Here is a 26585-nt window from a genome sequence, read left to right as displayed (position 1 = left end):
AGAGAAGAAGGCTGGAGGAGTTCAATATGGCAAGATGGTGGAAGGTCCTTGAACACCCCCAGCCTTAGGAATTTAAATGGTATCCTAAAGAATATAGGAAGCCATTTATTTCCCAGACTGGGGGAGTGAAAAGATAAAAGCCTCAGGTTAGGAAGGATAATTAGATGAAAAGGGAGGGGTAAAGACTAGAAGCTTTGGAGGAGTCAAGTGAGAGGTGATAAAGGTTTGAAATGCATGTGACTCCTATCTACCTAGCTAGACTAGAAGGCCCCAGAGAGGCTGGCCTGCATGCTTTTTATTTCTTGGGTTTCTTCCCTTATTGCCAAGAAAAAGGTTCCCTGCCCAGCAGGGAGTCATTACTTAAGATTGAAAAGGGAGTTTGTGGGCCTGAGAAGTGGGAGGTGGTTTACAGGCACCATCTTTGGGGTCAATGTACAGGTCTCAGCCCAGGAGGTAAAGGAGGGGAAGAGAGGAGGTGGATCCCCATTCTCCCACCAAATCTGCCCCGAGGGAACTCCCCCTTTTCTAATGCAAAGTCCAGTTTCCCTTCTCCCCTCCACTCCCCAGGGGTGTTTATGGCCCTGGGCTCCAATTAAAGTGGACTTATTTACATATTCATGAGATTTACCGGGCTCCAGTCTATCGTTTTAAGGGGGAGGGTAACAGATGTATTGACCTGTCAAACAAAGCCTTCCAGCCCCCAAAGTCCCCCAACACTAAGAGTTAGGAAGCTTACTCCTTTTAAATACAAGTGAACTGGGAGGGGGATTGGAGGGGGAAGGTACTAGACGTCTGGGTGGGGGGAACAAATGCCTTAATCTTAGGCTGTTCTGTCCCCCAGGCCAGGATTCCCATCTCCCACCTCTCCTTTAGGGGAGAGTTTCTGTCCAGAGTCAGACAAAAGACCCAGGCCTTACTCCATAGGACCAGCAGAGGTCACTGTTTACAAACCAGCCAGGCTTCACTCGCCTTCCCATCCCAACCTGGACCCAAGAGCCAGACTCACTCTCTGGTTCACCAAGGATGCTCCCATCTCAGACACCCCCCTCCCCTCCAGACTTCAGAAAAAGTCTAGCCAAGTTCTGGCTCAGCCACTAAGTATGTGGCCATGGCCACTTAACCTTTCTCTGAGCCTCATTCATTCCTCCATCCATCAGTGATTATTAATCATGTGTTAAATGAAAGGGTTGGACAAGATAATTTTAAGGTCTCTTCTGGTTTTAAATTGTTGATGCTCCAGGTGATGGGCCTCAGTCTGTCCTGGGGACCAGATGACGGAGAAACCATTTTAAGCATCATCCCCCTTCCTCCTCTGCTTCCCAAATCACTCAACAAATATTTGAGCAGAATCTATTGCATTCAAGTCAGAAATGATAAATTCCACTCAAATCAATTTAACACACATTAAGACCTTTTTACGTAGTTTTTTTGGTATTACAAAACTTAAAATAAAAATAACAAAAAAAAATCTACACAGACACACACAAAAGTCCCTGTTCTTAAACAGCTTAGTGGATAGAGCACAGTGTGATAGAGCACCAGCCCTGGAGTCAGGAAGACCTGAGCTCAAATTTGACAGCAGACACTTAATGATTACCTAGCTGTGTGGCCTTGGGCAAGTCACTTAACCCCATTGCCTTGCAAAAACTAAAAAAAAACCCAAAACAAAAAAAAAACTTATGGTTTCCTTGGAGAGATGAGAAAAGTGAACAGATATGTATAATGTCATATGGTAGGGGAGCAAAAGAGAAATAGCGATGGTTGTTGAATGGTAAGTATTCTACATGAGCTGGAATCCCTACTTTGCTCTTTTCTAGTTTCAAATATAGGATTGTAGATTTAGACTGGAAAAAGAGTGCTCTTACACTACCTCCATTTCAAAAATATCTCCTCTTCTTCTCCCTCTCAGAGGGAAACTGGAAAATATACTATTATTTTCTTATAATAAAGAAAAAGAAACCATACAGCAAAACTAATCAACACATCCCAGAAACTTGCCAGTCTTAGTAGGGTGTCTCACTTGTAGTCCCCCGCCTCTCCAAAGAAATGAGGGGGCAGTTTCCCACATCCAAGCTTGGTACTCATAATCTCGTGACAATTTCAATTATTCTTTCTGCTCAACTGTTTCTAAATCAATATATCGATTTCCTGGTTCTGCTGACTTCACTTTCTATTATTTCACATGTCTTCTCATGCTTCACCAGTCATCATTTCTTACAGAACAGTAATATTCCATTACATTCATATAACACAATTTGTTTAGTCATTCACCTTAGATGGGCATAATACCTTATTTCCATTTCTTCATTAATAATAATTATAACATCTTATATTTATGTAGGACTTTAAGGATTACAAAGTATATTATCCCATATTAATTGTGAGGTGGGTATTATTATCCCCATTTTATAGATGAGGAAATTTAGGCAAATAGAGTTATCCTCAGGGGCACTCAGTTAGTCAATGCCTGAGGCTGATTTGAACCATATTCCTAACTTTCAAACCAGGTCTTCCTGACTGTTGATTCAGGACTCTTAACTATTTTTTTTTTTTAGGTTTTTGCAAGGCAAATTGTGTTAAGTGGCTTGCTCAAGGCCACACAGCTAGGTAATTATTAAGTATCTGAGGCAGAATTAAGTGTCTGAGGTTGGATTTGAACCCAGGTACTCCTGACTCCAGGGCTGGTGCTCTATCCACTGCACCACCTAGCCACCCCCCCACACTCTCACTATTAATACCAAATAGTATTACAATAAATATTTTGATTTATTGGGAAAGAGAAGGGACTTTTTATTTGTTTGTCTGGTTTTTTTTTTTTTTTTGCTCTTTGGAGTATATGTCTAACCCAGAAACTCTGGATCAAAGGGTTTGTACATCTTAGTCACTTTCTTTGAATACTTCCTATTGCCTTTTCAGAAGGGGTGGATTAATTCAAAGTTCCAACAAACTTTCACTATGAGTGTCTATCCTCCCCCAAATCCTCTAACTTCAACTATTCTCAAATTGTGTCATTTTTTTTGCCAATTTGTGGGTGTGACAAGAATCTTCAGAGAAGTTTTAATTTGCATCTCTTAATGATTAGTGATTTGGAGTGTTCTTTCATATGGTTGTTAATAGTTTGCAATTCTTCATTTAAAAAATGTTCATATCTTTTGACTACAAATCTATTGGAGAAAGATGTTTGATCTTATATATTTATGTAAATTATTGATATATATCCTTGATATCAGATCCTTATCAGAAAAAAGGTGATACGAAGATTCTCCCTAGGCAATAGCTTCCCTTCTGTTCTTACTTTATTAACTATCTTCCTGAAAAACCTTTTCAATTTCATGTAACTGAAATTATCTATTCCATCTTTTTTTAATTCCTCCAGTCTAGACTATTTAATCCAGGAAGATACTATTATTCATAGGACTTGCAGGAGGATGGGCTGCCCAGGATTTGAACCTAGGTCTCCTAATCCTAAATTCAATATACTTTTCATAGCATGATCAGGCCTCCTGGGGCACGTCACTTCCCTTCTCATTTTCCTCTGTAAAATGAGAAGAATGAACTGGATCCTTTCCAATTCCTATCCATCTCTTAAGTCTGGTCATCCAATGAGCTGCAAACAAAATGCTCCTGGAAAATGTGAAGAGGGTGGAAACATTTTTAGCTCCCATTGAGCTAAGAAGAGATAAGACATAAACGCACACAAAAGCTACCCTAAAAGATAGCATGTGTACTGGGGAGAGTCAAAGTGACCTTAAGACACTTTGATTAAAAGATTCTCTCAGCCCTAACTACCTCTGACTTGTGACTTCTTTCTGCTATTCTCCCAGCCTGCTTCTCTCTCAGCCCTGTGTTCATTCACCCCAAGGTCTTACCCTTTTGTACTCTGTTAGTTAAATTTTCCTCTGTGTGTGTTTGTGTTTGTGTGTGTGTGTGTGTGTGTGTGTGTGTGTGTGTGTTGTATCCACTGTTAGGCTACAAGTTTCCTGAGCATGGAGACCAATTCCTCTGTATTCAAATGCTGCTCATCATTTTGTGACTCAGTTTCCCTATCTATAAAATGAGGTCAGACTCTAGCTTTAAATCTATGAGTTTGTGATTCCACAATGTATTTTAACTCTTAGCCAAGATCTTAGTTGTAAGCAACACACAGCTTGCGATGGCAGTTCAGATAGAGTGAACTACAGACGGAAGAATTCAGCTCAGATGGGGAAAGAACCTCCCAGCAGCAAATTTACAAATAGAACAGAGAGCCAAAATGAGATTTTCACCCCGTAGGTCTTTTAAAATAGGAAACACAACTCATGAGGACTTAGCCACAATCTGTTTGGAAAGCAGGGGAAATGGACAAGCTGACTGCTAGAGACTTTGTCTGGTGGGAGAAACTGGAAGCAGGTGGCCAGAGCTGTCAAGATTTACTTTCCGGTGTTGGGAGATAATAGGAGGGACAGGGTGGAAGGGGGTGGGGTTGGGAGGAGAAACATTACTATTTCAGGTAGAAAATAATGGGCTATTTTAAAAAATCTATAAAGGATAAAATGTCTGGCTGATTAGAAAGGCATTGGCAAAGAAGGTGACATTTTTAAACTTGAAAGATTAATGGTGTAAAAACGGGGTGAATAATAGCCATTAACACCAATAATGGATGGTATTGGTAGCAAATGCTTTAAGAATAAAAAGGGGCTTTGGATGAAGAACTTGGATGTGCTTTGAGTTGAAGTGGAATCATTTTGTCTCTATCTTCTATCCTTTTCCCCTGTCTGGGACAGGAAGCAAGAAAAACTCTTCAGTTTTTTTAATTGGAGGCTGGGTAAATTCAGAAGAGTGGGGTGGGGGTGGGGGGCTGATGACAATAGGGTGTCTTAAGTGTGAGGGATAGCTGCCCAGGCTTCCTAAATAATTCTGTCTGAGATGCTCTCCTCTCATAGCTGATGCTTACTTATTCTCTTTTCATTTGAATACCTATCCCTCAAAGTTTAGTTAAGGGTCCATTTTTGACTATTCTGGCCCTACGCACAATGATCATTTAAAAGCAGTTTTACTATTCACACTACTTATTGGGAAAGGGACTGGACCCATGATTTTTATAGGTATAGATCAGAGATGTCAACGATGAGCACCAGGCTCGGACACTCTCTAGTGTTGCCCCAACCAGATTGAAAATGAATTTAAGAATATTTAACAAACTAAATAAAAATGCAATCGAGCATTGATAATATTAACATGTGACTTTCAAAGACAAGATACAACCCATAAGAACCCTTATATATGCTTTTGTGGCCTCATTTCTGTTTGAGTTTGACACCACTGGTATAGGGAAGTCTCATGTATGAAAACGTCCTCTACTGATACAGGTGAGCATCTTTTCTGAAGCTTATAGCTTCAAGAGGTGCTAGAACATTGGGAAGTAAAGGGAGTTGTTCAGGATCACATAGTCATTATCTTTATTTATTTATTTATTTTTTAGGCTTTTTTTGCAAGGCAAATGGGGTTAAGTGGCTTGCCCAAGGCCACACAGCTAGGCAATTATTAAGTGTCTGAGACCGGATTTGAACTCAGGTACTCCTGACTCCAAGGCCGGGTGCTTTATCCACTACGCTACCTAGCCACCCCAAGTCATAAAGGACTTAAAAGGTCCTGCCTTAGAGGCCAGCTCTCCAACCATTATTCTATACTGCTTAATTCTTATATAGTACCATTAATTCCTAAAAAATATATTTTAGATCCCTAACAAGGCTGTGGACTTTCTGAGGGTATTCCCTTTCTCTCTTCCAGGAGCTAACAACAGCATAGGAATAGAACAGGTTCTTCATGTGTTTGTCTCTAGCATGATCAAAGGAGAGGAAGCACAAAGTACTAAAGAAATCATTTGTCTCTTGTGGGTTGATTTTCTCCGAGTCACTGAATCCCCAGGATTAGAAGTGAGCTAAGAGGCTAACCGGTCCGACCTGTGCCCAAACAAGCAGCCACCTTATGACATTCAGGCACATCGACATTCAGCTTTTGTTGAAAAGCCTTGAGTGAGCAAGGAACCAACTAGATCTGGAGGGAAGCTGTTCTAGCTCTGAAGAGTTAACTGTTTCCTCCTTTCAAATTTAAATTTGTCTCTTGGCTACCATGATGAACTCTTTCTAAGTCATACAAAAAGAGAGCTGGTGGGGGGGGGGTGGAGTTTCAGAGGGAAGATTGAGAAACAGTTTAAATCTTGCCTCTGCCATTTACAAGATATGGGACTTCAAGTGCATTCCTTAACTTCCTTGGGCTCCATCTTTAAAATGGAGATAATAATCCCTACCTTGACCATCCTACCTCCAGGATGATTTTAAGGATCAAGTGATGGGTGAGAACTATAAAGAACTATAATACAAATGTAGCATGTTAAGATGGTTAATGATATAGTGGCATTATTTGGAGGTAAGATTTGGGATCAAATGCCATTTTTGTTGCTTACTGGGTGGTATGTCCTTGAACAACTCATGACTTTTTGATTCATAATCCTTTCCTCATCTGGGAAATGGAGGTAACAATAGTTACAAGACCTACTAGCTGGGGGCTATACTGATGGAGAAAAATGTCCTTATTTCTAACCATTTTCATTAGTAAAAAGTTCACATCTGAATGGAGAACCACTTACATATGTATGGTTCTTTGTAAACCATAAAATATATGAATGCAAGCCATTATTATTTCTTTATATCTCCCAAGTGCCTTGAATAACAGGTGCTGAATAAATATTTTATTGATTGAGAAAGGGTTGGAACCTAGGACTGGTGCAGAACTCTTTCCATTATACAATAAGTCACTGGTGGCTACTCTAGATTTGGGACTTTAAGTATGGTGAATGGACCACAAACTAAAGACACACGCACACAAAACTGGCTTTACTGAGTTTCTCTGATGCATTCCCCATTGTCCCTTCTCCCTCCCCTTATTTTGTATGAGTGCCAATGGATTCAAGGAAAGAGGCAAAGGTTTCTTTTTCTCCTTTTCTTTCATTCAGAAGACATTCTTTCAGTCATTGTTCAGAAGACAAAGCAGGTGTGAACTGGACATTTTGGAGTTAAGTGGCAGGGATTGGTGACTATCCTTGGCACTGGTATTAGAATTGGGGGGAGGTGAAAAGAGATCAGCTACTTTTTTCCCTAGTCCAGAGAAAAACCTAGTATAGGCAGCTAGATGAAGCAGTGTCAGTTCTATTTCATTTCTGGTCTGATCTCAAGACACTTAGAAGGTGTGTGATTCTGCTTGCCTCAGTTTCCTCATCCATAAAATGAGAATAGTAATGTCACCAGCTTCCCAGGATTTCTATGAAGATCAAATGAGCTAATAACTGTAAGCACTTAGAAGTCTCTGGCACATAGTAAACTATATAGAAGTACATTATTATTACTTCTACTATCCTCATCATTATTATTACATTAAGGAGGCTCAGACAGACAGCACCGTGGGATAACTAGGGAGAGCAGAAACAGTGGAAGCCGAGAAGTTTATTCCCATCATTACAACAGTTCATCTTTAGCAGAAGGAGAAAAGGTAATGGTCAGTGGTCTTCAGGTCTCAGGAAATAAATGCCAGTCTGACTAGCTCATCACCAGTCTCCCCCCTCTACTCAAGAATATTCAAAAATTCCCTATGGTCTGGAGTCTTCTTTCCCCATCTGGCTCTGAAAGCCCATCCAAACATGGCTTCCAGGCTGTTTAGCTCTTTTTTGCTCCCCAATACCCCCTAATGCTTCTCCATCCTCTGATGTGTCTTTAGGGGGAACAGAGAAAAGGCAGCTGGCTACCAAATTGCACTTCCGTCATAAGCCAGCAGGTGCCTCCCTTTCCTACCAAAGGACAGCTCCCTCCTCCAGGTCCTTACCTCCTGCCTGCAGAACCCTATCTCACAGAGAGTCCTGATGTTTCCTTTAAGCCTTTACAAGTCCCTACAAATCCTCTGCTGCTGCCCCCTAACAGGGAATAAGTAGTAAAACTGACACTGACTGTCTGACCTTGTGGCTATTGATTAACTATGTCTGCACTCACTATCATCCTTCACACCTCCTGGGCTGGCACAGATAGAGCCAAGGACTCCAGTCCTTCCTTCTCCAGTTTGAGCTGAGCCCCTTTTAGAATAGAGCCATCCTGGTGGGTCAAGTGACTGCCACACTGTGGATCATCTCCCCCAGAGTATGACTAAATATGCTGGGCAATATGACACTCTCATGCAACTGTGCCAACCAATATGGTGTCCTCATGCAATTATGGGGTCAAGTAGCTGCCACGCCAGCCACAATATCTCTCATATTCATTCACCTCCCCCAGAGCATGACTAACTATGCTGGTCAATATGACACTCTCATGCATCTAAGCCAACCAAGATGGCACCTTCATGCAACTATGTTAACCACCATGGCACTCTTGAACAACTATGCCAATCAAGATGGCATCGTCATGCAACTAAGCAGATCAACATGGCACTCTGGCAACAGCACAAAGACTTGGGTACAATTCCTTAGCTCCACTACCTGTGTGACCATGCAAGAGCTTTCTTCCCAGGGCTTCAGTTTCTCCTTCTGTAAAATGAGGGTTAGAACCCTTTTATATTGGTCTATATCATCAGCTTATTTAGAAGGGGGCAGCATGGAGTCTGGGAGAGTAAACATCTCGAAGTTCTCAAAGACCTGGGTTCAAGTCCTGTCTCTGACTCAAACTGGCTCTGTGGCCCTTAGGCAAGTCACTTAAACTTCCCAAGGGCAAGCAAGGGAGCATAAGTTCCTCAGAACCTAATTCAACACTTTGCACAGAACAGCCGCTCAGGAGATAACTTGTTGACATGAACTGCATTCCAGTGTTTCGGACTTCTAGAAGATCCATCAATGGTCAGCTCAAGCAGTTCAAGTCAACCAGTCTTTATCAACTGAAAGGCATAGAGAGGTGTTCTAGCTCCCTCTATAGGCTCTGAACTCCATTACATTCCAGACCAGTTCTTTCTCAAAGTCTTACTTTGATGCCTCTCACCCCATAGCTTACATCTGTTTGAATGGAGAGGGATAGGGATAATAATTCTCACTGGTATTATAACACAGGGGTCCATCATTGCCCCTAGAACACTGCTACCTTATCACCCAGCCTTAGTTTTCTCTAAAGTTTATCATGCCTGGGAGATAGCTCATCAACCAGGTCCTCCCAATGCACTCTGGACAGATCCTGACAGTATAGGGCTGCTTGTCGAGAATGAGGTTTTGTGCCTGACTTCTCATCTTCCTGATCTGTTCCCTCCATCTCCTCTAAAATGTTGAGCAAGATGACAACCTACTACTGACCTTTCTCTTCCCCAACCCAAGCCCACTTTTCAGACCAAAAGGGAACACAGCACGCCAAGGCTATGGTTGTTTTTAGCAGGCAGACACATACGTGGTTATGTGCTCCTACACATACGTGCTTTGACAGTGAGTTCTCGATTAGCCACAGTTGTGGGGGACAGGGAGAGCACGAATAAATGCAGCCCACTGAGAATCCAAATCCTTGCTTTAGCCCACCGTCTCCAACCTCCTACCCCTTTTACTGCAGGCGAGAAGCCAGTCAGACTGGGAGTCTACAAGGCAAGGAGCAGAGAGGACTAGATAGGAGACAAGCTTTCATTCCAGCTCTGCCAAACTTTGCCATGTATTAGTCATGACTCTGGGCAAGACAGATCCCTCTCTCTGGGTCTCAGTTTCCTCTTCCATAAAATGATAGGAAGGGGAGGAAGCCACTGTGAAAAATGTTTTATGAATTGTATTTCATTTGATCCTCCAGAGTAGGTACTGTTATTGTCTCCATTTTACAGTTGAGGATACTGAATTAAATGGAAGGGAAGTGACTTGCCCAGGGTCATGCTGTTAGTAAATGTCAAATCTTTCTCACTTCATGTCTAGCATTCTATCCATGGAGTCATCTAGTTGTCAAATGGTCCAGATAATCTTTACGATTTTTTCCAATTATAGTAATTATTCTATGATGAATATGTCCTCCTCCCCTGCCTTCTCACAATATTTTGTAGAAGGAATGGCAAGTCTGGAGAGGAAATAACAATATGGAGAAGTCATGAACTGGCCATTTAGCTGTGAATAATTGGGGGCTTATTCTATGTGGATGGGACCAGACTGAAAAAAAAAATCTACTACTCAGTCCCTTCCATGTGAAGCAAAGAATCTCCATGAGACTCAAGGTCATGACATGAACCCTCCAACATACTTTCTTTTGATGCCTCCCCCCCATTAATAGGCATGACATAGGTTTTAATCACTTATTTGAATGCCTTTGAGCAATCTTGTTGAACTCACTTATCTCAAAACAGGATGGAAATTATGGCAAAACCTAGTCCCAATCATCTTCTGAGGTACCCAGGTACCTCTACACCTGAGCCTCTACCTTCCTTCTCAAGAAATGGAACTTTTAAAGTACTTGGCAATTTAAAAAAGCTGGAGTAAAGGTTTGTGTATTTGACACAAGGAAGTCACTAGGTTGGTAATATGGCAGTGAGGAGCCACTGTGGTTTGTCTTAGTTGGACACCAAGCATAGATAGACATGTGACAAAGCATCCCTGGCCAAGTGGGGAGAAGAGTAACAGAACAAGATAGCGCCACTCAATTGGGCTAGAAATTTCCCAAAGATGATGCCAGTCCCTCTTACTCTAGAAACATATCTGACATTTGGTGGAGGGGGGGAAGAGATGGTTTGCTGCTTCTTTGGTGACAGCCCTAATAAATTCATTTATCCAGAATGAGGTCTCCTTTTAACCTGTTGGTTAAATTTTCTCATGTGTGTATTCCCTCTTTCCATGGTTAGACTACTAAGGGGCTGCACGAATTGTTTCCACTTGGGTTCTCTCCCCTCATTAACCATATCTCTGACCTCACCAGATACCTGGACTCTACTCTGTCCCTGGTAACCTTGACTCTCATAAATGAGCTAGCTTTTGCCTTAACAAACAGCCCCCAAACAGGCCTCATACCACTGACTAGTCATTTCCACATTGTGCAGTCCCCCTCTAGTCCTCGGCCCATCTCCGTTTTTTCTTTGGTCTTCTGTTATAGGCGCCTCAAAGGCAAGACCCATTGGATTTGGTTGTACTGATATGACTGACACATGGACCACCATCTGCTACCTAGTAAGTAATCAATGCTCTCTCTCCTTCTATATCTCTATGTCTGTGTCTTTCCCCCAACATCCATCTAATCTACCTATTATCTATCCTTGGAATATGGAGGTCATTGGAGTACCTGAATATACATATACAGATAAATATATAGACATATATATATATACTTATATATGCATTGCAAATGTGTATGTCTATATGACTACAGGTCCATGTCTGTGTATGCAATCATATCCTCCATATATACATGTGCACACATATGAACTGTGTGTGAGGCAGGTCTGATGACAGAAACACACACTCACACGCACATGGTGACAGCTTGCATTAGTATGTGGAACAGTTCCCGTTGGGAGCCTTGGGCAGTCATGTACAGAAATTGTTCACTCACTAGCCTCATCTGCAACCTGATTACCAAAGTGAAGGTGGCTCCCCACATGGGGCGATTTTCTCCAAGGTTCTGCTGAGATGACCTGGTGGTCTGGCTGCTGAGACCTCCAAGAACACAAGAGCCCCCTTTTGAACTTCCTCCTGCTCCCCATCAGCCAAGAGGTGACATTTAAGGACAGGGTCTGGTTGCACTCTCTCTTATAAACTACCTTGCCTTGGGCATTTCTCTACAGAACAGCAAAAAATGAAGAATCTGGGGAGTGGGAGAAGAGGTATTTATTTAAAATGCCACAATTTGGGAAGGGGATGGGAAAAAAAGGCATTTAATTTTATTCACTCATTTAACAATGCATTAAATACCTTTTCTTTTGTACAGAAAAGGCAACAAAGTGGCACAGTGGATAGAGTGTTAGGTCTGAAATCAGGAAGACTCATTTTTCCTGAGTTCAAATCCAACCTTAGACATTTCTAAGTTATGTGATCCTGGGCAAGTCACTTAGCCCTCCAGTTTTCTCATATATAAAATGAGCTGGCGAAGGAGAAGGTAAACTATTCCATTTTCTCTGCCAAGAAAACCCCAAACGGGGTTCAGACATAAGTGAAATAACTCAACAACATAGAGAAGGGGATAGATACAAATTCAGGTCTCTTGTGAAGCTTTCATTCCAGTCAGGGAATAGGGCACAACACTAATGACTGTAGTGTTAAGTTATATCAGATACCTGAGCAGTGGAGGGAGGTCTGAGAGGGAAGGCCAAAGATGACTTGGGGATACCAGGAAAGGCTTCACAGTGGAAGTGACATCTGTGTTGGGTTTTCAAGGACAGATAAGAACTCCATGGGGTTTTTGGGGGAGGGAAGACATTTAATGCACTATGTCTCTATCCTAATTTAGTTCAGAGTATCTTATATTGCAGACCAAGACTACGTGGTCAATGAGTAAACTTTATATCAGTCCTGCAGCAAAGGAACCATCTTTAATTAAGATGGTGAGGACATACTAATCCTTAAATACACTACTTCGGAAAATCCATTAGTCTGAAAATATTTATTTGAGCATCACTGGAGCCTAGTCCTTGGTTATATGTGGGAGAGTCTGAGACATATGAGACAGATTCTCTCTGTTCTCCAAGAGTTTCTAGTCTAGGCCTGGAGACAAGCTACAAATATGGAAGAAAAAGGGTTCCTAAGAACATTCAGTGTGTAAGAAGTTTCAAATGAGCAGTTTATCAATCAAAGCTGGAAAAGTAAGGAGGTAGGACAGGCCACTGAGGGTTACAGAGGTCTATAAAGGTTTTGTGGAGATAGACTGGCCCTTGTGAGAGTCGGGAAGATTTGGGGAGGTGGAGGCATGCCTGTAGGGACAAATTGCATAAGTAGAATCACAAGATCGCAGATAAAGAGTTGAAAGGAACCTCTGAAAGCCTCACCTAAGGTCATGGAGGTTATGTGTCAGAGGCACAGAGATGGATGGAAATAACCATGGTGGGGAGAAAACAATGACCAGAATGATTTGGTGAGAACATATTGGTGGGGAGGGGGAAGCTAAATGACAGCAAAGTTTAGGACATATCTCTAAAAGCAGTTTTCTGTCCACTCTGCTTGAGTTAAAGGGAACATGCCTGAAGACAATCCAGAATGAGGGCAGAACACTCAAACTGAAAGGTTCAGAAAAGAAACTGAAGAGAAAGGAGGTCTGGGAAAGAACCTCAAAGTAAACATGAAATAGGAGAAAGAGGTGAAGAATAGAATCCAAACAGGTCTTTAGAGTCATAGATATGCAGTCAGAAGGAACTTCAGGGGTCATGTACTTATCTTACTAACTTCTCTATTAAAAAATTTTATTTATTTAAGGCTAATGGGGTCAAGTGACTTGCCCAAGGTCACACAGCTAGGCAATTATTAAGTGGCTGAGGTCATATTTGAACCCAGGTCCTCCTGACTCCAATTCTATCCACTGCACCACCTAGCTGCCCCCCTACTAACTTTTCAGATGGGAAAACCATGTCTCAGAGCTGTTCAGTGATCTGTCTAAGGTCACACACATAGTAAGTGGCAAAAGCAGAATTTGAACCCAAATCCAACTATGTGTTCTTCTCACTGTAATATGAAGAAATCTTTGATTAGGGACTAGAAAGATGAGGAAATGGTTGGTTGACTAGGAAGGAAGAAGAAAGACAAGATGGATAGAGACCAAACAAAAAAATCAAAACAAAAAGCCAATAACAATAATAAAAAAGAAGGCCACTAGGTGATGTCATGGATACAGCGTGGACCCTGGCATTTGGAGGATCTTGAGTTCAAATTTGACCTCTGGCACTAGATGTGTGACCCTGGGCAAGTTACTTAATCCCATTGCCTCAAAAAAAAAAAGAATTCCCAAATCTTAGCAATTTCAAGGAATAATTCCTTAGACTCAAGTTCCCAGAAATAAGAAAGATCAACAGAGAGATGGTAGTACTTTGTAGTTATGCTTTGTAGTACTTTGTATTTTTTTAGGCACCCTCCCTCTGTTCCCCAGAACAATCGGTGTTCTTTATATCCAAAAGGGGGAGAACCTTTCTCTTGGCCCCAAACAGCCAGTGGAGAAAAATTCACCCTCAGAGGGGAAAAAAAAAAGCACACGTCTGTTGGTTCTCCTGTGGGGAGCCTATAAATACAATCAAATATGTTCAACAGCAATCTTTTCCTCTCTGCTACGAGAACTGCCAAATTGTTCCCAGGAGCAATCCTCTACAGGCAGCCACTGGGGACTGCTTTCCTCTTTTGGAGAATATGCCAGGGGGGAGGGGGAGGGAGTCGGAGAAGCAATTAGCAGGGCCCTCAAGGGACCAGCATCTATACTGCTCTAGGGCCAAGATCTGGAATGAGAGGTGTTCTGGTGCCAGTGCTGAAGAGACTAGGTAAGGGCATGCACACCCTGACCAGACTAGGAGCTAGCTAAGGGCAGCTAGGTGGAGCAGAAGATAAAGTACTGGCTTTGGAGTCAGGAGGATGGGAGTTGGAATCTAGCCTCAGGCACTTGCCACTTACTGGTTGTGTGACCTTGGGCAAATCACTTAACCCTGATATCTAGCCATTAGACTCAGATGGTTCTGGAGGAGACAGTGAGGTTGGTGACTTAGCACAACAGCCCCTCACTCAAAACCACTTCACAAGCTTGTCACGGTATCATCTACCGATGCCATGGTTTTCTTTGAGAATGAAGGACAAACTCATCAGACTAAGAGTTCCAGTTTACCTGACTGGCCAGATTGTGTTGATACCAGGTTCTATATGAGGTCTTCCCAGCAAGATCTGAAAGCAGCATGAAACACCATTGACAGTACAATCAAACAGGCAAGACTTTATTAACCACCTACTATCTACCAAATGTTATGCTAAGCAATTGGAAAGAGAAAGTTAGCTGGGGGTGGGGGTGGGAGATAGCCCCTGCCCTCAAGGAACTTATATATTCTAATAAGATAACATGTAGACAAATAGTTATGTGTATACATACATACATACAAGTTATACTACAGTAGATAGAAAATAATCTTAGAGGGAAATAAGCATTAAAGCACCTACTATGTATCAGGAACTGTCCTAGGTGCTGGAGATATGAAGATCAAAAAAAGGAAAAAAATCAATCCTTATTTTCAAAGACCCTGAATGCTAGTTAAGAAGCTTCTGCCTAGAAAAGCAGGAGACTTGGGCTCCTTGGACAGTCTTGGCAAGTCACATTCAAATGAGGTAACATATATAAACATTTGCGAACCTTCAAATATTACACAAATGTTAGCGCTTAATTAATACATAATAACAAGTCTCCAAGTCTCAGTTTTTTTTTTTTTTTTACCTATCAGGAGAGTAGTATTATTTTTCCTATCACAGAGGTTAGAAATGATAGAGACAATGTTTTGAAAAAAGAAAAGCTTAGATTATTGCAATAGATTCCTAGCTGAGTCTGTTGCCTCTTTTTCCTCCCCATGTGTCTCATCTCTTCCTCAAAACTCATCTTCCAAAAACTGACCCTGACTTTACCCCAACAAAACTGACCTTGGGTCAGCCACTCTTTCTATATAAAATGACAAGACTGGACTAGATAATAGCTCAAGTTTCCTAGGGATAGAAACTGGATCTGTAATTCTACATTGTTTATACCACCTAGTCAGTGCTTAATAGATATTTACTGAATTGAATTGACTTCTAGAGGGAAGGAGAAGGCCAGAAAACTTACTTTGCCACTACAACCTAGTTTTAGTGAGTTGCTTAGAAGCTCTAATAATGGCAGCTTCAAGACTGGAGTCCAGTTCTCTATGCATTACTACATCCTGCTTCTCAAAAGTGACTTACAACTCTAAGATTCTAAATTGGGCAAGTTCAGGTTACTGTAGTCCAGGGATTTCTCCTATTAGTTGAGGATTATCTCCTGCCTCCCTCCCCCCAGCCTTCCAATACCCTAAATTATACATTTTAAGACTCAGTTTGGTTCCTGGCCTACATTGTCAAAGTTCTCTAACAGCTTTTCTTAAAATGGAATGTTTACTGTGGCTAGCTTTGGATATCTCCCCTCTTATATAATCTCCCCCCCTCCCAATTTCTCAGTTTCTTGAGTATTCTCTCTATCTCTTTTCTCATTGGGATAATTTCTCTGTGGGAATATGGGGATCACTTCCTCAGACTAGCCCTTCTCTCCCCTGGTGTTGAGAGCACCTGGGGGTGTATGTATGGAAAGGGTAGGATCCTTATAAAATGCCTAATTAGGCTGCTTTGGTGCCAGGAGGCTGGAGGGAAGGCAGGGAAGGGGAAAGCCATGAATAGAAACAGGGAGTGTTTCTTTTGCCACCAGCTGGTGCCCGCCTAGGCTCCCCAAGCCTTATCCAGGATAACCTTTTTTATGCTAACTAGCATCCTTGCAGATGCAGGTCTGGCCTGGCTTTGTTCAGCTGCCCTTGATGGGGGTTGCAATTCCTTCGGGAACCTCCTTCCCACACTTCAGGCCTCTGGGAGATCTGAGTCTTCAATGCAGATTTTCCCAATTGTCCTTGAGAGCCTGGATGGACATGTGGAGTTCACATCTCCTGGCTTTTCTCTCCCCGCCATCTTGCTCAGTTCCCTCCCTCCATCCCAACGGGATTAGGTTATTATGACCCAGATAGACTCGGTAGATCAAATTTACCATTTCACTCTTTGTGAATAAACCAAAGAGCACAAAACTCCAAATCCTGGGGCTTAGGCCCTCTGGACAAAAGTTTCTGGTATTCTGGGTGGATCTTAAAAGAGCTGGAAGGTCCTTTTCTGTACCCCTCCATATTTTATGTTATTCTCCAAGAATGGTTTCCTTTTTATTCTGAGCTGCTCTTGAGATTTCAACTATTCTTGAGACAAAGATTTATACGTGGGTTCTAACACATGTGTGAATGACCTCACAACTGATCAATACTTCCTCTGAACCTTTCTGGCTCTTAGAGAACAATAAAGGGCAGTGTGTGATCAAGTGCTGGGCAGGGCTTTGAATGCCAATTGTTTCACCTACATCAGTCTGATCTCTTCCAAATATATTTTAAGTCCTTCTATGGAAAAGATTATGTCTTCTGTCCTTCCCCCTTTGAATAGATATACCCATAATTAGTAATGAAACTCACATTTATAAAGTGATTTATAGTCACAAAGAACTTTATCTTCATCATCTTATTTAATCCTCATTTGGAATTTTAAAAAAAGACCTGAGTTCAAATCCCACTTCTCACATGTATTAGTTGTGTGTGACCTTAGGTAAGTCACTTAACCTAAGACCTTTTTCATTGGTAAAATAAGGCTAATGAATACAGCATGGGAAAGGCTTTGCATGTCTAAAAGCTAATCAAGTTTATAAGGGCACTAAGATTTTGGGGACATGTTGGATTATAAATTTTTGCATATCAATTATTAGGAAGCACAGGACATATTGTCCTCCCTTTACAGATAAAAAAAAACAGAGGTTAAGGGGGAATCCCAAAAATCTGGGGACTAGAGCTGGAAGGGACCCGGAAGGCAACTGTGTCTAATCTTAATGGACAAATGAGAAAACTGAAAGGAAAGGTTAGTGAGGAAGTTACACATATACTTAAGTGATTTGAACCCTATTTCCTTGGATTCCAGAGTCACTTTTCTTTTTATTACATAGTGATGCAGCTAAAAAATAGAGTATTTTTCCCTGAGGGCAGAAATTGCCTTTTGCCTCTTTTTTGTATCTCTATTGCCTGGCACATAGAAGATGCTTAATGAATGTTTATCGACCGAATAACTGACCTGTAGGACTCCAAGGCAGGTCTTTTTACACTAAAGTTCTGGATGCTTTCCTTGTCACCATACTGTGATTTATCGAAATGATCCATTAGGAAACAATAGTCATAAAAATGGAATTTTTTTATTGTTTTAAGACACTTTACATATACGATCTCATTTTAGTCTCCTAACAACCCCTGGTGGTGGTGAGTTATTATCACCCCCCTCCCCCCTTTACAGATGAGGGAATGTAGACAAAGGCCCTTCTAGTTAGAAGCTAGGTATGAAATCAGGTGTTCCTGACTTTTGTCCACTTCAGTCTATAATCAGTTTACAAAATGTAACAACCAGTAAGGTCAGGAAGGAGCAAGTGTCATTCCCTTTTCAGATGCCCACCCAAGGTTGTCTCCAACCTGGCTCCTTGACAATCGCTACTGGTCACCCAGCTGGGCTAGTATACTTACCAATGGACATTGGCAGTATACCGAATGACCATTCTGGCTGACCTTCACAACAGCTTCCATGTTGACTATAAATCACTATTATGAACAATTTAAGATGACATCTCCAAAAGGCACTTTTTTTTTTGCCCAGATCTAGAATCTTCAGTGGCCTGCTATAGCCCTAGGAGGAGAGCAGTCCTCTGTCTGCCATTAAAGGTGCCCAAAATTTGACCTTTTCTTGCTCCTTAAACTGCTTTCCACTATTTTCTAACACACAGAGGCAGATTCATCCAGGCTGATCTTCCTAGTCTTTTATGTTATGCTAGTCAGATCCTCAAATAGTCCCTAGTACAAAGCAAACACTAACTATCAGTTAAATTGATCTAGGATCTTATTTCAGTTGTGTCACCCTGAACAATTAACTTACTTTTCCTGTGCCTCAACTTCTTAATTTGTAAGAGGAAGGAGGCCTAGATGATCTCTAAGATTCCTTCCACCTTGATGAGCCTATTGCTCTTTGAAATCCTTTTTCTTCCTTCCTCACCTTTCCTTTCTCCCTCCTCTCTGTCTCTCTTTCCCCCTCCTCCTCCTAATATATCCTTCAATCTCTTCTTCCCAAATTCCCCAGTAGCTTCAAAGAAAGGAGGGAAGTACATGATCTTATCTCTCCCTCAGGGTCAAGATCAGTCATTATAATTAAATGGGGTTCAGGGATTTTGTTGTTGTTGCCATAGTCCTTTCTAATTATATTACTGTAGTCATTGTGTACATGTCATTTTCCTGGTTTGACTTCTTTTCTCCATACCTCTGAGTGTTTGCAATTTGGTTGGAATGGGTTAGTCCCTTCAAGGATGATGATCACAGTTCACCTTTACCCCAGTAGGTGGTTTGATAAATTGCTTTAGCAGAGAAGTTTTACCATCTATCTAGTACCCGACTTTCTGGCAATGAGCTCCCAACAAAGCTGCATGGTCATCAGCTGACAGAAGCAAAGACCATTGCCTGGTCTGTCATTGAAGCTATCCTAGCTTGGTAGAACTAGTGAGAATTCATTTTCTGCTTAAAATCACAGACTTCAAGAACTCAGGGTCATAATTATGTCACCATGTCCCTGAGGAGTCATTTCTACCTCTAAAAAGTCTCTTCCGGATTCCTTCCTCCTCCTCCTCCTCCCCACCCCCCATCTTAGTAGTTACTTCATTATCCCTGTTCTGAAGATTGTGTATTTACATATCTGTGATTAAGGTGTACTCTCCTCCCATAGTTAGTCTTGTAACCTCATAGAGGACAGACTTTTCTTTGTCTTAATCCCCTCTATTGTAAGTGCTTCCCAGGTAGTGAGGTGCTTAATAAACATTGGCTTGAAATGACCCACACCATTCAGCACTTAACTGTGATCTGATTATTTGGTTAAACCATGAAGGCAGAGGCCATGTCTTATACCTCTAGGCACATAAGTCTTTACTGAAAACCCACCATCACAGAATTTTAAGATTTTGAATGATGTGGGGGATTGGGTTGGGGGTGGAAGTGAAAAGAGAACATTAGTATTTAAAGTCTTGGGTTCTTGGGTAAGAAAAGAGTCAGGATTGACCAAAATATGATCACATCGAAGCACTGACACATACAGATATTAGGATGGGGATGAGGATCGAATGGGTAGTAATTTCTCTTACTGAGTTGTTGCCTTCTCTAACAAAGGTGGAAACTGAAATCCAAGCAGGCTCCAAGATTTTCAAAATCTCCCTTATATCCTGTATCAACTTAATAAAGGCATCTCAAACTCCCCAGTCTGGATCCATCCAAACATCTGCCAAATCCAGATGGATTTTTCTAATCTCTTTCCCACCAGCAAGTCCTCCTACAGGATATGATCATCCCCTTTTGTCAGATATGAGAGCAGAGAGGTGGCCCCAACTGGGAGAACCAAGCTAGAGAAAGACCTATTAGGACATTTACAGAAGAGAGGAAAAGATCAAAGTTGGAAGGCTATAAACCTTTCCAAAGATGGGAAGATGAGATCTGTCAGGAAGACAAACTATTCAGACATGGCAACCTGAGCTTAATGCAGCAACATCATTTTAATAGGAATGATGCCATCTAACATACCACATGCTGTAGTTGGCTTTGTGGAAGGATGGGAAGAGATTGGGGCAAGGGGGTGGGGGAGTGCATAGGAGGTTCCCTTATGACCTTAGAACTGAGAAATACTCTGGATTCAGAAACTCTCTGGTATAAATGACCATCTCTGAGTTTATCTCTCCCCTGTGAACTGTACTGGGAGATAGAAAACTGGGTTTAATTCATGACTCTGTGGCTCCCCAGAAGCCTGGCCTCTTTGTGCCACAGTTTCCTTCCTATCAAATGATGGTGTTTTCTAAACTTCTTTCCAGTGTTATATTTCCATCATTTCTCCCTTCTGGTCTTGCCTTCTATTTTTCTTCCTCACCCCCTCCCTGTTTTCTCCTCTGTCATCTTTCTCCTCCACTTCCCCCTCCTTCCTCTAAGCCCCTCTTTCTTGGCTGGGTCTCTTTGGATCAATTCACTGCTCATTAGCACCCTGACTAGAAAGAAGCAAAGGGAAGAATGTGGAGATTGTTCTCACATCAGGTCATTTCACTTAGTTAGCAACCCTAGTAAATAAGTTTGGAGGTGGAAGCAAAAGGTCCAGAAAATATCATATTAAGTTATTTTTCCAAGGATTTCCTTCATCCTGTATCTCTTTGAATCACTGAGACCAAGGAAAATCAAAACACAGCTCAATGTATTTCGCCAAACATGGATATGAAGATGAAATGGTGTAATAATCTAGGTTATCAAAAAAAAAAAAATATATATATATATATATATACACACACATATAATTCACTGCGGGGGGGGCGGTAAGTGTACAAGGGCAGTTGGATGTTGTGGATGGTGCGCCAGGCCTGGTATCAGGAACTCATCTTCCTGAATTTAAATTCTGGCCTCCTGGGCAAGCCTCTTAATCTCATTTCCCTCAGTTTCCTTAACTGTAAAATGGGAATGATAACAGCATTTAACTCCCAAGGCTGTTGTGAGGGTCCAGTGAGATAATATTCAAAACAGCATTGCATCTGATACAGAGTGGGTACTATTTTAAGTGGCCATTCCCTTCCTTTCTATGTTCAAGTCCTGCATGAAAACAGGGGACTGGATTGGGTCACTATCATTCTGTAGCTTTGGATCTTTTCTTACTTTTCTTTCTTCAGGAAGAGAGGAAAATGAACAAGTCATATCATTTTGTCATTCATTCCGTTGACAAGAATCTATTATGTGGATGGTTTGGCTTTGCGTGGGAGACACAGAAAATAGGAGAGGCGGTCTCTGATCTCTAAGGTCTTACCCACTGAAAATCGGCCCTTAGACGTCTCTAAGATAAATGGTAAGAACTCAAAGAAAGCAGTGTGCAATAAGGGCTGAATGAGTGGTAGAGGCAGACTACAATAAGTAGTATAGGAAGTCTGAAAAGGGAAATAGCTTTTTGCTGAGACAAGAAGGATGAGGAGAATTTGAATAAGTGGAGATGAGACAGTATTCTGTAGTGGACCGTAAGCTCTTTCACAGCAAGAACGGAATCAGGAATCAGGAAAACTGGATTCCAGTTCCAGTTATCATTTACTAAGCTATATAATTCTTTCTTTCTGGTCCTGTTTCCTGATCTGTCCAATAAAAGGAGTTGGATTAAATGTTAAGTCCTGCTATAGTTTTGCCATTCTGTAACTCTGTGTGTGATTGGGGTGGTGGGGGAAAGGGCAGAAGAAATTGGTGAAGGAGAGTCAGAATTAGAGGCAGAAGCAAAGGTTTGGAGGTGGGACAAATGACACATATAAGGGCCAGAGAGAAGATCGGACCACTCCTGCACTTCTTTTATAGATGTTGGCCAGCTAGGCTAGGTTGTGTCTAGGTCCTTCTTAAGGGAGAAGGAGCAACCAGGGGATTTAAAATTAACCAGGACACTCACAATTAATCTGCTTTTTAATTAACTTGCTCTACTGCTTTAAGTGATTCCACATTTACGCTCGTTCCTTTGAAAATTCCAAAGTGCTATTTCTGACCTGTGATTTAGTGTTGCTGTACATCTTTATAAGCAGTGCTTTAGCTTAAGTGGCAGTTGCATATTAATTACAAAGTTAATTATGTGCTGTGTAATCATGCTGTAATTCATTAGTTTACTCTACACTGTGAAAGCCTAATGCTAAGCTAAAGACCTGACAGAGTATTTCAGGAGCTCACCCTTCAGCTCTAAGTCGTACCTAAAATACCAACCGGAAAGCCAAATTGTGGGCTGAGAAAATTCAGTAACGCGAACTATAACTGGATCCCCGCGAGATTATTAATCAGAGTATATTTACTCTTTCCACGTCAAGGTCTTCTACAAGATTTAGTTGTTTAGACTTAGCCATGATGGTGCTATCCATTACTGCAAGAGGAATGCTGGCTGGGGGCACAGGCACACTGGAAACTTAACTTTATTGTGGATGACTGTAGGAAACACAGTCCTATTTCTCCTCCCTGTGAAAATGCAGGGAGAGAAAAGAATTTCAAGGTAACAGAGTCATTCCTAAGTGAAAAATTAACTGGGCAGAACACCAGAACAAAGTGGCTTTCTCTATTTATCCCTGGACACACAAAACTCACCCTAATCAGTAAGAACAAAAAAAGTTACTTATCACATCATCAACATCACCTTTACAGTTCTTATCTCTGCACTACTTCAAGGTTTATAAAATGTTTTCCTCACAACAAGCCTGAGAAGTAGGTGGTACAAATAATATTTTAATTTCACGGAAAAGGAAACTGAAGTTTATGGTCAATAATATTTATCAGCCACAGGTTTCAAACCCAGTGTCCCAGGTTTTAACTTGTTTATTTTTTCCACCAAATCGTTATACCTCTAGAGATTTTCCCATTCCTTCCTCTTTAAAACAAACCAGTTTATACCATGAAAAGAATACCTAGCCCTCATTTATTGAGGCTATAACTATCCAATGCTATCACCTTCCATATTTTCATTTAAAATAACATTATTTATATCTTTTATTTCTATAGTTATCTACTTTTCCCATTTTACCCTCTCCTATTGCCTCCCCATCATCCCTTGTTGTTCATCCTTCACTCTAGAAGAAGACCAATGATATCACAAGAATGATGACATGATTTAAGTAGGAACAGGGTTTAAGTGAGGCAGAGTTGCTTAAAGTCATCAGCCTTACTCTCTCCTCCAGAGTTCAACAGTCCTTACAACAAAAAGAGAGAAAAAAAAAGTTCAGCAAGAGTAACTAACATATTAAAAGATTCTAATATTATATAGAGTTTTCCATGCCCATAACATTTGGGTTTCAAGCCATACTTGTACCTTTTGCTCTGACATTAAACTACAGGCATAGTCTTGAGATGGCATTTAAAAGTCAAAGTTGGTAAATGTGGGGCTTTTGGAGAGAACTTCTCATTGAGCAAATCTGTGTAGTATATTTCAAATCACTGTATAAAAGGACATGAAAAACTTGACCAACCCAAGTATATTAACCCAGGGACCATGCTATTGCATTTTCCAAACATATAATGATCCATTTTGCTAAGGATTTAATAAAACTGTAGTAACAAAAACAAAAGATGTGAAGGTCCTTCTCTTTTCAGCTCTAGTCAATGAAAAAGAGAAAAGTATATATTTGGAGTCCAAGTGGAATAGAAAGAAATAAGAGAAACATATAGCCTTGATTGGCACAAGAACATTAAAGGAAAAGAATGAAAAAAGAAGAAAAAAATAAATATAATTGGACTCAAGTTCCTCTTCAACAATCTCAGCCCTGCTCACACATTGACCAGATTGTTTCCAACTGAACTATTTCAGGAGGGGGGAGAATACAATCATTTTATGCAGGGGCATCCTAACAGCCCCAATACATATTGTTTCCCTTCCAGTGAACACATTGGTTTCCCTGGCAACAGAGAATGTCAGTCTCCAAAGTTGTGACAGGAATCAGTTCGCTGGCATGGGATGGACAAGATACTCTCTCAATGCTTTGATGGATCCCCTGATTAAAAAAAAAAATTAAAAATTTAAAAGAACAGGGTAAGTTTTTTAAAAAAATACTATATAGACACTGAACTAGGAATCAAAAGATATGGAGTTTGTTTGGTCCTGGATCTGCCACTGACCGTATGACTTTGGATAAGCCACTTCTCTTTCCTAAGTCTCAATTTCCTTTTTGTCGTCCCCCCCACCCCACCCCATGCATAGAACACATTACTTTTCCTCTACTTCTTAGGATTCCTAGCTTCCTTTAAAGTTCAGCTCAAACATCACCTCCTATATGAACCTTTCCTGTCCTCAACCCGCGTGATCTCGGAACTCCCGTGTTCCTAACAGCTACAAAATTCTATGACAACGACAACCTCCATAAAAAATTCGATTAAAATCTTGAGTTTTGAAATCAGTGCTTTAGTTCTATAATGCTTTGTTTGGGCCATGTTTCCATGGGCCTCAGACAGAGTAAGTAAAAACGTAGAAAAATTCCAGTGAAGTCCAAACCCATCAATTCACAGTCTTTTCTGAGAAATGCTCAGCCTCTCTTGTGCTACAGGCAGATGAGTAGCCCTTCGTGGGCAGCTGAATAGCATCCCAATTCTGCCACGTTTCTGACAAATTACAGATTCTCCACTGTCTGCCATTTATATTTTGGATCGGATACCTGCTGAATAAATTCATAGAGGGCAACGGATGTGGAAAACAGTCTATCTAAATTTCTAATGACACTACAGTCTGATGGGGCACAGCCACATGTCATCTCACGCAATGCAAAGCCCAAACCATTTTACATGTTTTAAGGTCTATTTTCTCAAAGTTAAATATTTTGAATCATCTATGGACAGATTTGATTTCTGTCATTCTGGGCACAAAGGATGCACACATCCTTATTAGGTTCTGCTGCCAATAAGACAATAAAGTAAGAGGAAGGGGAATGGCAAATAACAAAAGTGAGAGTGAGAAAAAAAGAGGGAAATAAGAAAAGGAAAAGGGAATGAAAGAGACAATAGAGAGAAAGTGGGAAAGATGGAGGGAGACTGAGAAGAAGAGAAAAGAAGAATGGAGATAGAGCAAGAGGGGGAGAGAGAGAGAGAGAGAGAGAGAGAGAGAGAGAGAGAGAGAGAGAGAGAGAACATTAGGTAGATTAGGTTTTTAACTTTGTTTAAAACATAGCTGTATAAACTGGGAGCAGGAAGAGGCTTGAAAGGCATGCTGATTCTCAACCTAATTAACTCCCAGTCCTACCATTTCCTTTTATTCCCCATACCTTTTCTTTCTCAGTGAATAACCTGATGATGCCATCTGGAATAAGAATTTGAGCAATCAATTCGGGCCCAGATTTAGAAAGAATATTTGGATGCAGGTACATCTGGACCTTGTCTTTGCTTTGGTTTCAAGCAATACAGAATATGTTTATAAAACCCTGAGAAGGTCATTTTGGCTATCTTGTCTCTGCATAGACAGGAACCTAATCTAACTCTCACAAATACTAGAAAAATGGACAATGGGTGACTGAACCTATTTTTAAAAATCTCTAAAGTAGGGACAATTGTGGGTGTGTGATGTATACTTTTGGAAGTCTAGTAAAGCTTATGGGTCTCTTCTCAGGATTATGGTTTTAAATGCATAATAAAACACAAGATTTCAAAGGAAATAATTTTATTAAAGTTATTAAAATATTTATCTCATTCAAGTTCTAACCATGGACCCCAACATGAGAACTCCTGTCCAAAAAGAGCCTCTTTTATTGACCTATTAAATATGTGGCTAGTTCTACTAGGCCAAAACTTAAATGGTATAGCCTTTGTTCCTTATTCAGGACAAAGTCTCCCAAACTTACACTGTAGTCATGAGGACCACAGTGCATGGCCCTTTGTCCCTGTTGAATTCCCATGGTTTGCTCCCCACCCCTCCTCACCTCCCACTGATAAACGTCAGCTTAAAAACATTTTCTACAAGGTGGGGGCAGGGGGAGTCCTTCCTAGTCCCTCAGTCAAATGCATAGACAGCTTGGTTATTTTGTAACCAACTCCTGCCAAAACCCATACTGAGAAAAATAAAACTGGACCACACGCGGGTAAAAATGTCAAGATTGGGTTTATCTGAAACAAAAACCATAGACTTTTTTTTAACCTAACACCATTTAAAAACAACAATACAAGAGCGACAACAACCCACACTGATTGCTCCTTAGAGTTTATATAGCAAGAGGAATGCATCCATGTATGCATTTCATAGCAAGTGTGTGTTTTTGCCACAACCTTGTGTTAACAGAGGGGAGTGCAGCTGATTTATCACACTGCAAGTAAACAGGGTCGCAAATCTCTCACAC

General features: G+C 41.0%; 1 protein-coding gene across 12 annotated transcripts in view; it reads right to left on the bottom strand.

Annotated features, from left to right (window-relative positions):
- The window catches only part of ZMIZ1 (zinc finger MIZ-type containing 1), a 436554-nt gene that overhangs the window by 194752 nt on the left and 215217 nt on the right, over positions 1 to 26585 (bottom strand). The gene's annotated exons all lie outside the window — the stretch shown is intronic.

The sequence above is a fragment of the Macrotis lagotis genome, chromosome 4 (genome assembly GCF_037893015.1).
Source record: "Macrotis lagotis isolate mMagLag1 chromosome 4, bilby.v1.9.chrom.fasta, whole genome shotgun sequence".
Taxonomy (NCBI): Eukaryota; Metazoa; Chordata; class Mammalia; order Peramelemorphia; family Peramelidae; genus Macrotis; species Macrotis lagotis.
The sequence above is the reverse complement of the archived record's forward strand: the minus strand, read 5'-3'. Positions and strand labels throughout refer to the sequence as shown.